Here is a 12,655-nt window from a genome sequence, read left to right as displayed (position 1 = left end):
TGAGGGACTGTAAACGGGATTTGTAATGAAATCATTCTCACTTATTTTCTCTTTTTGTTTGTTTATATACATATACACTGAAGCTTTGCAAATCTTTTATTTGGGAGTATGACTAACACCATTTAGGTTAACTGTAATATTGTAATTATGGTACAGGTAATTCTGTTTCATGATTTGACCGGTATTATATTTAAATTCATTTATTTATTCATTTATCAAGTCAGTCATTTATAGTTTAATAAATATTTATTGACCTTTTACTATGTGCAGGACAAAATGCTGGATTTGGGGATACTTAGTTCCTTCTCTCTTTGAAATCGTATTATAGCAGCAAAGACAGACATAATAACTTCAACAATTTTTAAATTTCAGTTGTTATAAAAGTATGAGAAATTTGACCTCACCAAGACCAAGAATAATGGGAAAGCTATCCTGAGAAAGTAGCATTTAAAGTGAGATCTGAAGGATGAGGGTGTGTGTAAGGGAGAAGGGAGCATTCCAGAAAGAGAGAACAGCACGTGTGAATGCTCTGAGTTGAGAATGAGTATGGCAAGTTCAAGAAGTAGCTGGAGTATAGAAGGGCAATGGAGAGCATCTTCAGATGGAGCTGGTAAGGTACACAGGGTTGGAATAGATCTTTCAAGGCCTCAAATTGCATATTAAAGATTTTAGCCTTTATCTCATGATCAATGAGAAGCCATTAGTAGATTTTAAGCAAAGGCTAGGTATGATCAAATTTGTGTTAAAAAAAAAAAAACCCCACTCTGGCTACGGTTTTGAAAGTAGGCAAAAGTTGAAGTGTACTGTGCGCAGGCCAAACTTAGCTTGGACTAAGATGGAAAGACGCGGCAGTTAAGAGGTAGAATCAACAAGAATTGGTGATTGAATGGATATGGTGACTGAGGGAGTAGCAGGGATCAAAAATAATTCACACACAATTAGCTATATTACAAAAAGGACTACAAAGGTTTTGTTTAATAATAACACTTTTACCGTTTACTACTGTTGCTTATTTTTAAAAAATAATTTTACTATGGAAAATTTCAAACATGTGCAAAATAAACAGATTAATAAACCCATGTACCCATCATCCAGTTTCAACAATTATCTACTAATGACCAGTCTTATTTCACCTAAACCGCTTTCCCTCTTTTCTATTTTATGTTGGATTAAATGCCAGATACTTTTTCATTTCATCTGTAAGTATAACAGTGTGAAGCTCTATAAGCTTTTTAAAAAACCACTACCACAATATCACACATAAAAATTTAATAATTCTTTAAATCATCAAATCTAGTCAATGTTCACATTTCTGATTGTCTAATAATTTTAAAAAATTTGTTTGAATGAAACAAGCTAAATAAATCCAAATAAAGTTTACACGTTGAGATTGGTTGATTTGACTCGTTAAGTCTCTTTTAAACTACACCTCTTTTTTTCCCCTTGAAATTTATTTGTCAAAGAAATTGGTCACTGGACCTATGGTTTTACACAGCGCAGATTTTGCTGATTATATCCCCATAGTGCCATTTAGTATGTTTTCGGTAAGTTGGTAGTTGACTCTAGAGAGGCTTTATCAGACTCAGGTTGGTTTTTTTGTTTGTTTTTGTTTTTTGTTAAGATATTGATGTATTCTTCAATCTGGTATGTTTCTTTTGTATTTTTAGCAGTCTTTGATGATTATTATGTAGATAAATTGATCAAGTGTTACAAGAAGGGGATATCATTCCTTCCTTTATTAGCTGGAATATGTCTATAAAGAGAAAGTTCCTCCCATATATTGTTTGAGTCCCCAGTGGTCCAGTGTGTATTGGAAAGGTATCAAATGCTTGAATCTTTCTCTGTGTTCAACAGTTTTCAAAACAATTTGTTCATAGAATCCTCCAATGATGCCCAGTTTTTAAAAATTAGATCTTTATTCTGTTAGAGCAGTTGTAGGCTTGCAGAAAAATTAAAAAGTACAGAGTTCCCACATACCTCCCTCTCTTCCTCCATAGTTTCCCCTATTATTTATATCTTGTGTTAGTGTGGTACATTTGTTACAATTGGTGAACCAATGTTGATACATTATCATTACTGAAGTCCATAGTTTACATTAAGTTTTACTCTTTGTGTTGTACATTCTGTCAGTTTTGACAAATGTAAAATGACATGTATTCACCATTATAATATCATACACAATGGTTTCACTGTCCTTAAAATGCCCTGTGCTCCACTTATTCATCTCTCTCTCTCCCACCCCTCCAGCCCACGGCAACACAGATATTTTTACTGTCTCTATACTTTTGCCTTTTCCAGAATGTCAGATAGTTAGAATCATATGGTATATAACCATTTCAGATTGGCTTCTTTCACTTAGCAATATGCATTTAAGATCCCTCCGTGTCTTTTTGTTGCTTGACAACTCATGTCTTTTAGTACTAGATAGCATTCCATTGTACGGATGTACCATAGTTTATCCATTCACCTATTGAAGGACATCGTGGTTGCTTCCAAGATTTGACAGTTATGAATAAAGCTGCTATAAACATCTGTGTGCATGTTTTTTAAAAATTATTTATTTATTTATTTATTTACGGCTGTGTTGGGTCTTCCTTTCTGTGCGAGGGCTTTCTCTAGTTGCGGCAAGTGGGGGCCACTCTTCATCGCGGTGCGCGGGCTTCTCATTATCGTGGCCTCTCTTGTTGCGGAGCACAGGAGGCTCCAGACGCGCAGGCTCAGTAATTGTGGCTCACGGGCCTAGTTGCTCCGCGGCATGTAGGATCTTCCCAGACCAGGGCTCGAACCCGTGTCCCCTGCGTTGGCAGGCAGATTCTCAACCACTGCGCCCCCAGGGAAGCCCCCTGTGTGCATGTTTTTGTGTAGACATTTTCAGTTGTGCCACTTTTTTCACACTTTGAAAGTGAGATACTTTACCAAACTTTTACATTTGGCCAATCTGATTGATGAAAAATGCTAGCTAGTTGTTGTTTTAGTGTATATTTCTTAATTATGAGTTGGACATCTTTTCATATTTATATTTTTATCTGTAGAAATGATCTATTCATTTCTATTTCTCTACTGGTTTGCTCTTTCTTAGTGATGCATACAACCTGTTTATATAATAAGGAAATTGGAATTTTGTATCGTAGTTTTACAGATATTTTGTCAGTTTATTATTTGTATTTTGGTTTTTCCATGTAGAAATTTAAAACATTTATAAATCAAATTTACACATTTTTTCTTTGGGTGTCCTTATGTTTTGTGTCTTGCCTTTCCCACTCTGAGATTTTACAAAATTCCCCTGTTCTATTATAGTGTTTTAATGGTTTTACCTTTTGAAAATCAGACTATTTTTCAGAGCAGTTTTAGGCAAAATTGAACAGAAGATAGAGATTTCCCTTATATCACCTATCCCCATACATGCGTAAATCCTACATATCAACGTCCCCCACCAGAGTGGGACATTTGTTACAATTGATGAGCCTACTTTGACACATCATTATAACCCAAAATCCATAGTTGACATTTGAGTTCACTCTTGGTATTGTGCGTTCTCTGTGTTTGGGTAAGTGTATAGTATCATAAAGAGTAGTTTCGGTGCCCTAAATGTCCTCTGTGTTCTGCCTATTCATCCCTAATCCCTGGCAACCATTGATCTTTTTTACCTTCTCCGTAGTTTTGCCTTTTCCAGGCTGTCATATAGTTGGAATCATATAGCTTGTAGGCTTTTCAGATTGGCTTCTGTCACTTAGTAATATGCATTTAAGGTTCTTCCATGTCTTTTCATGGCTTGATAGCTCATTTACATTTAGCTCTGTATAATATTCCATTGTCTGAATGTATCCCAGTTTATTCATTTGCCTGTTGAACATTTTGGTTGCCTCCAAGTTTTGGCAATTATGAATGAAGTTTATGTAAACATCCACGTGCAGGTGTTTGTGTGGACACAAGTTTTCAGTTCCTTTGGGTAAATACCAGGGAGCACAACTGCTGGATCATATGGTAAGAGTATGTTTAGTTCTATGGAAACTAACAAACTGTCTTCCAAAGTGGCTGTACCATTTTGCATTCCCACCAGCAGTGAATGAGAGTTTCTGTTTCTCCACATCCTCACCAGCATTTGGTGTTGTCAGTGTTCTAGATTTTTACCATTCTAATAGGTGTGTGTAGTAGTCTCATTGTTGTGACCTATTATTTTTTAATTAAACTTCTTATTTTTTGATAAATATAAATAAATATGCAGTTGTAAGAAATAATACAAAGAAATCTAGTTAATGTATTCCTTACTCATATCACTTATGGTAATATCTTTAAAAACTATAGTACAGTATCACAACTAAGATACAAATATTGATACAAGATACAGAATACTTCCATCAACACAATGATCCCTCATATTGCCCATACAGTCACTTTATAGCCACACCCACTTTCGTCCTGCCTTCACCTCTCCCTAACCACTGATAACCACTATTCTGTTCTCCATTTTGATAATTTTGTTGTTTTAAGAATGTTATATAAATAGAATCAAACAGTACATAATCTTTTGGGATTGACTTTTTTCACTCAATTTAATTCTCCAGAGACTTATCAAGGTTGTTGCATGTATCATTAATTCCTTTTTATTGCTGAGTAGCACTCCACAGTTTGTTTAACAATTCACCTGTTTAAGAACCTCTTGTTCTTAAACAGGTCAAGCACCTCTCCAGTTTTTGGCTATTACAAACAAAGCTCCTATAAACATTCATTAGTAGGTTTTTGTTTGAACATAAGTTTTCATTTCTCTGGCATAAATGCCCAGGAATGAAACTGCTGTGTTGTATTCAGTTTTATAAGAAACTCCCCACTGTTTTCCAGAGTGGCTGTATCATTTCATATAGCCACCAGAAATATATGAGTTTCTCTGAAACCTTGCAGGCATTTTGTGTTATCACTATTATTTAATGTTTATTTTAAAGTGTACAAATCAGTGGTTTTAGTATATTCATAAAGTCTTAAAACCATCACGCTATCTAGTTCCAGAATTTCATTACCCCAGAAGGAAACCCTATGTCTCTCCCCTAACCCCTAGCAAGCACTAATCTGTGTCATGTCTCTATGGATTTTTCTATTCTGGATACTTGATATAATCATACAATATGTATTCTTTCATTTAACATAATGTTTTCAAAGTTCATCCATATTGTACCATGTACCAGTACGTTATTACTGCTTATGGCTGAATAATATTCCATTATGTGGATATACCACATTTTGTTTATACATTCATCAGCTGATGGACATTTGGGTTGTTTTCACTTTTTGGCTGTTAGAAATAATGCTGTTATATATGTACATGTGGACATATGTTTTAAATTCTCTTGGGTGTATACCTAGGAGCAGAATTGCTGGGTCATATGGTAACTTTACATATAACTTTTTGAGGGACTTCCAAACTGTTCTCCAAAGGAGTGAACCATTTTACTTTCCCACTAGCAATGTATGAGGTTTCAATTTTTCCACATCTTTCCTAACAGTTGTCAAAGTCTGCTTTTTTTATTATAGCCATCCTTGTGAGAGTGAAATGGGTATATCATTGTTTTGACTTGAATTTCTCTAATGTCTAATGATGTCAAGCACCTTTTCATGTGCCTATTTGCCATTTGTGTATCATCTTTGAAGGAAAGTCTATTTAGATCCTTTACAATTTTAAAATTAGGTTATTTGCTTTTTTATTATTGAGTTGTAAGAATTCGTTATATATTTTGGATACTAGTTCCTTATTAGATACATAATTTGAAAATATTTTCTTCCATTTTATCAGTTGTATTTTCACTTTTTAAATGGTATTGTTTGCAGCACAAAAGTTTTAAATTTTGATATAGTCAAATTTATATTTCCTTTTGTTACTTGTGCTTTGGTGTTATATCTAAGGAACAACTGCCAAATGCAAGGTCCCCCATTCAGTATGACTGGTGTCCTGTTACAAAAAGATAAGAATGCCATGTGAAAACAGAGACACAGAGAGAACACCATGTGATGACAGAGGCAGAGATTAGAATGCCAAGGATCAACAGGCACCACTGGAGGCAAGGAAGAAGAAAGGAAAGAGTCTACCCAGAGTGTCAGAGGGAGAATAGCCCTGCTAACACCTTGATTTTGGAATTGTAACCTCCAAAACCATGAGAGAATAAATTTTTGTTGTTTAAAACCATCCAATTTGTGATACTTTAATACGGCAGCCCTAGGAAACTAAAATAGCCAAGGTGTTTAATTTTTTTTTTTTTTTGGCTGTGCTGCAGGGCATGTGGGATCTTAGGTCCCCCGACCAGGGATTGAACCTGCACCCCTTGCAGTGGAAGTGTGGAGTCTTAACCACTGGACCACCAGGGAAGTCCCTAATTTAAAAAAATAATAAATTTATTTATTTATTTATTTTTGGCCGCATTGGGTCTTCGTTTCTGCGCACAGCCTTTCTCTAGTTGCGGCGAGCGGGGGCTGCTTTTCGTTGCAGTGCGCGGGCTTCTCATTGTGGTGGCTTATCTTGTTGCAGAGCATGGGCTGTAGGAGCGTGGGCTTCAGTAGTTGTGGCACGTGGGCTCAGTAGTCGTGACCCGCGGGCTCTAGAGCACAGGCTCAGTAGTTGTGGCGCACGGGCTTAGTTGCTCTGCGGCATGTGGGATCTTCCTGGACCAGGGCTTGAACCTGTGTCCCCTGCATTGGCAGGCGGATTCTTAACCACTGCACCACCAGGGAAACCCCCTAATTTTTTTTTTAACATATTGCTTAATTCTATATGCTAATAATATTCATTAAGGATTTCTGCATCTATATTAATGAAAACTATTGGCCTGTAGTTTTCTTCTTTGTGTGTGTGTGTGTGTGTGTGTGTGTGTGTGTGTGTACTGTCCTTGTCTGCAAGTTTTGGTATCAGGGTAATATTAGCTTCATCAAATGAGTTGGGAGTGTTTCTCTCCTATTTTCTGGAAAAGATTACATAAATTGGTGTTAATTCTCTCAACATTTGGTAGAATTCTCTAGTGTACCCTTAGTTTTCCATTGTCTGAAAATATCTTCATTTCTCCTTCCTTTCTTTTTTTTAAAAATTTATTTATTATTTGTTTTTATATTTGGCTGTGTTGGGTCTTCGTTGCTGTGCGCAGGCTGTCTCTCATTGCAGCGAGTGGGGGCTACTCTTCCCTGCGGTGTGTGGGCTTCTCATTGTCAGGGCTTCCCCTGTTTTGGAGCACAGGCTCTAGGCACACGGGCTCAGTAGTTGTGGGCTCCACAGCATGTGGGATCTTCCCGGGCCTGGGATCAAACCCGTGTCCCCTACATTGGCAGGCGGATTCCTAACCACTGCGCCACCAGGGAAGCCTCCCCTTCATTTCTGAAGGATATTTTTGCTGGATATAGGCTTCTGGATTGATAGTTTTTCTTCTCTCATCACTTTAAAAATGTACTGCTTTTTTCCTGCCTCCATGGTTTTTGATGAGAAATCCACTGTCATTTGTTCTGTCTTTTCTTAGGGTAAGATGTCACTTCTTTCTCACTGCTTTCAAGGGTTTTTCTTTGACTTTAATTTTGAGAAGTTTGCCTATAATATGTCTTTGTGTGGATTATTTTGGATTTATCCTATTTGGAATTTGTTCAGATTCTTGAATCTATAGGTTTATGGGTTTTGCCAAATTTGAGAACTTTTCATTCATTATTTCTTTGAGTACTTTTTCAACTCTACCTTCTTCTCTCTTTCTAGGACTCCAATGACAGGCATGCTAGATCTTCTATTATAGTACCATGGGTCCTGGGGCTCTCTTCATTTATTTTTTCAGTTTACTATCTCATTCAGATTTGGATAATTTCTATCACTCTGCCTTCAAGTTTACTTTTTCTTTCCTCTGTTCCCCACCCTCCACCCCACATTCTTCTGTTGAGACCATTCACAGAGCTTTTTCTTTCAGTTATTTTCCAGTTCTAAAATTTTCATTGGTACTCCTTTATATCTTCTAATTCTTTGCTAAGACACCCTATTTCTTTGGGGAGATTTTATACTTTTTCATTTATATCAATCATGTTTATAATGTTCATTGAAGCATTTTTATGATGACTGCTTTCACATCTTTATAATATAATTCTAACATCTCTGTTATCTTGGTGTTGACATCAGTTGATTATCATTCCTGCTGGGTTAGTGGTGAAAGTTCTGACTCTCCACTAGGCCTCCTCTTACACTACTGTAGTGGTGAGCAAGAAGGATGACTTATTATTGCTGAATGGAGATGGAAGTCCAGGCTCTCCACAAGGTCTCCACTAACATGTAGTGGGGGATTCAGTACACCCAACAGGGATGAAAGTTCTGGCTTCTTACTCAGCCTTCTCTGACACCATGCTGGTGAGGGCAGCATCCCTACTTGGCTTTTGCTGGTGGAGATGGTTGGATTGGAGGTCACAGTTTTTCTGTACTATTTGGCTGGAATAGAGTGGTTACTGGCTAAAAGTTTTCTGCATTGCTAGCCTGCCCCTTCCAGATCCTTTGGCTAAAGAGAGTGGCTTTTATGGGACTTTTATTTATGTGCCTTCTCCTGTTTCTGGGTTGTCAGCTTCTTTAGCTCCAAGTCTGGGATATATGAGGCAAAGAAAGAAATCTGGAGAATGCACTACCATGTCATTTCTTGCGTTCAGAGGTCTTTAGCCAGTATACCTTTTTTTTGGTCCACCTTTTAGAGTCTACTTATGTCTGTTTTATATATGATGTCCAGGGATTTTAGTTGTGTTTAAGAGTTTGTACTTTATCCTAAAGACAATAAGAATATTTTAAAAGATTTTAAGCATTTTTAACAAATCATTCTATTTGGCTGCAGTGTAGATAAAGGATAGGAAGGAACAAGACTGGAAGTAGAGGCCAGTTAGGAGACTTCTAGGAATCTGGTGAAAGATGATGATGTTCTGGATTTGGATGGTAACAGAGGAAATAGAAATAAGTAGTTGAATTTGAGAGATATTTAGGAATTAGGAATCAATAGAATTTGGTGATTGATGTACAAGACAAAGAAAGGAGTCAGGAATGATTTCTATGTTTCTGACTTGAGCCATTGGGTACATGTTAGTGTACTTTTTTTTTTAATAGCATTTATCATAATTATAATTTTATAGTTATTTGTATAATTATTTGTTTAATGTTTGTCTCCCCTCACCAGACTAAGTCTAGGAGAGCAGGGGCCATGAGAGTTTTGTTCACTGCTGTAATCCTAGCACTTAGCACAATGCCTGGCCCATAATTATATGTTCAGTAAGTATTAACATATTACAGTATATTTAAGAAGAAGCATGTTTATGGGTGAGATGATTTTGGAAATGTTATTTTTGAATATATTAAATTTAAGATGCCTATGAGACATGTCCCAGTTAGATATATTGGTCTAGAGCTTAAGAAATAGCTGTAAATAAGTATTTGGGAGCTATCTGCATATAAATGAAAATTTAAGCCATTGAAGTGGGGGGATTCTCTATATAGTATATAGGGAAGAGAAGAAGGCCTAGAACTAAGGTTTAAGGAACTCTAATTTAAAGAGACAAATAAGGAAAAGGAGCTCCTAAAGCAAGTGGGGGTAAGAATAGAGAAGTAGAAGGTATACTAGGAAAAGTATAGTTAAATAGATGCCAAAGGAAAAATATTTAAAGAAAGAAGGAGGAGTTAACACTGTTGTAACTGAGAAATTGAGCAAGATAAAGACTGAAAATCACCTACTCAATTAGTGCAAAAATGGTTGTGGTAGAAGTGTTGATAAGGAAGGCATATTGGAAGAGTAAGTTGAGATAAGAAAATGGAAATAGAAAATGTAGACAATTCATGAAGTATTTAACTGACTAGAATGAGAGGAAAAGACGATATCTGGAGGGGAAAGTAAAACCCAGGGAAACTATTAGTTTGTTTGTTATTTTCAGATAGGTGAGACTAAATCATGTTTAGGAGCTGATGAGAAGGAGCCAGTAGAAAAGGAGAGGTTGAAGATAGTTAATGGAGCAAATGAGATCCAGAGCACTGGTAGAGGATTTTTACTTTAGATGAAAAGATTTAACATCTCCTTTATTGCAATAGGAGGGAAGGAGAAAGAATGGGTTGAGATAAAGGTGGGCTTATAGATTCGGTAGCAAAAAACTGAGGGAATTCCAGATTGTAGCTTCTATTTTTTTTTAGTGTAGCTTCTATTTTTTTTTTAGTGATGTAGAATACCTGTTGATATTGAGTGAGTTAGAAGGTTTAAAAGGAATAGCATATGTGAAGGGACTAGTACATACTAAGTGCTTAATAAATGATAGCTTTGTGTTACTTGCAGCTTTAAAGAGGTTTTCTATGGTTATAAAGGGCCAGTGCTGTATAGCGTGATTTGAAAACATTCAAAATATCTCCTTTGTATTCTGGCAAAGTGCTTGAAACTCTATTTTGAGAAAATGTTTACATTGGATTAAGGCATTTTAAGATACTGTTTTATGTGTTCATATTTTGGTTAAATATATATATATATATATATATATATACATATATATATATATATATTTTTTTTTTTTTGCCACACCACATGGCATGTGGGATCTTAGTTCCCTGACCAGGGATCGAACCTGTGCCCCCTGCAGTGGAAGCTTGGAGCTTGGAGTCTTAACCACTGGACCACCAGGGAAGTCCCAGTGTTAGCTCTTTTTGTTTGTTCATTTGAAAATTCTTTCTTTAGTCCTTGCTTTCCAAGGTGCATATGATAGTGTAAATTTTATTAAGAGTTTTGTAGTATGAGCTCTTATATTTAGGTCACTGATCCATTTTGAGTTAATTTTTGTATGTGGTGTGGGGTAGGAGTTGAACTTTATTCTTTTGCATGTGGATATCCAGTTGTCCCAGCACCATTTGTTGAAGAGACTATTTTTCCCCAATGAATGGTCTTGCACCAATGTTGAAAATCAACTGGCAATAGATAAATGAGTTTATTTCTGGGCTCTCAATTCTATTCCATTGATCTATATGTTTATTCCTATGCTATTATGACACTATTTTGGTTGCTGTAGATTTGTAGTAAGTTTTGAAATGGGAAATGTGAGTCCCCCAACTTTGTTTTTCTTTTTTAAGATTGTTTTTGCTATTCAGGGCACCTTGTAATTCCATATGAATTTGAGAACTGGCTTTTCCATTCCTGAAAAAAAAAGGCTGTTTGAATTTTAAAAGGGATTGCATTGAATCTGTAGATATCTTTGGGTAGTATTTCTGTCTTAAAATAGCAATATTCCATCAACAAAGGATGATTTTTTTTATTTAGGTCTTCTTTAATGCCTTTTAACAATGTTTTGTATTTTCTAGTGTAAAAGCCTTTCACCTCTTTGGATAAATTTGTTCCCAGGTACTTCATTCTTTTGAATGCTATTGTAAATGGATTTGTTTTCAACTTGTTCATTGCTGATGTATAGAAACACGACTGATTTTGTTGGTGTTGATCTTCTACTGTGCAACTTTTCTGAATTTATTTGTTAGTTATAGTAGCTCTTTTGTGGATTATTTGAGATTTCTATATATAGGATCATGTTGTCTGCAAATACAGATAGGTTGACTTCTTTTCCTTCTGGGTGCATTTAATTTCTTTTTCTTGCTTAATTACTCTGACTAGAACTTCCAGTAAATGTTGACTAGCAATGGTGATGATGATGATGATGAAGTGATCATCTTTATCTACTCCCTGATCTTAGGGGGAAAGCTTTCAGTGTTTCACCATTGAGTATGATGCTAGTTGTGGGGTTTTTATAAATGCCCTTTATCATGTTGAGAAAGTTCCAATCAATTCTAGTTTTTGAGTGTTTTTATCATGAAAGGGTGTTTGAGTTTTGTCAAATGCTTTTTCTGCATCAGTTGAGATGATAATATGGTTTTTTCATTTATTTTATTAATGTGGTGTATCACACTGATTGATTTTTTTATGTTGATCCACACTTGCATTCTTGGGATATATCCAGCTTGGACATGGTGTCTAATCTTTTTAATATGCTGCTGGATTCTGTTTGCTAGTATTTTGTTAAGGATTTTTGCACCTACATTCATAAAGGATATTGAGCCATGATTTCTTTTCTTGTAATGTGTTTATCTGACCTCATAGAATGAATTAGGAGGTATTCCCTCCTTTTTTTTTGGAAGAGTTGTGAAGGATTGTCATTAATTTTTCTTTAAATCTTTGGTAGATTCACTTGTGAAGCCATCTGGTCCTGAACTTTTCTTTCCTGGGAGGTTTTTGATTACTGATTAAATCTATTGGTTATAGGTCTGTCAAGATTTTCTATTTCTTCTTGAGTCTGTTTTTGGTACCTGTGTTTCTAGGAACTTGTCCATTTCATCTAGGTCTAATTTGTTGGCATACAATGGTTCATAGTATTCTCTTATAATTATTTTTATTTCTGTAAAGTAGGTAGTAATGTCCTCATTTTCATTTCTGATTTTAGTTATTTGAATCTTCTCATTCTCTTTCTGTGTCATTCTAGCTAAAGGTTTGTCAATTTTGTTGATTTTTTCAAAGGACTAACTTTATTTTCATTGATTCTATTTTCCTATTCTCTAAGTCTGTTATCTTCACTCTAATATTTATTATTTCCTTCCTCCTTTTAGCCTTGTGTTGACTGTGTTCTCCTTTATCTAGTTCTTTAAGGTGTAAATTTTTTTTTA

Source organism: Eubalaena glacialis, chromosome 2 (assembly GCF_028564815.1).
Source record: "Eubalaena glacialis isolate mEubGla1 chromosome 2, mEubGla1.1.hap2.+ XY, whole genome shotgun sequence".
NCBI lineage: Eukaryota > Metazoa > Chordata > Mammalia > Artiodactyla > Balaenidae > Eubalaena > Eubalaena glacialis.
This window is presented reverse-complemented; position numbering follows the sequence as displayed.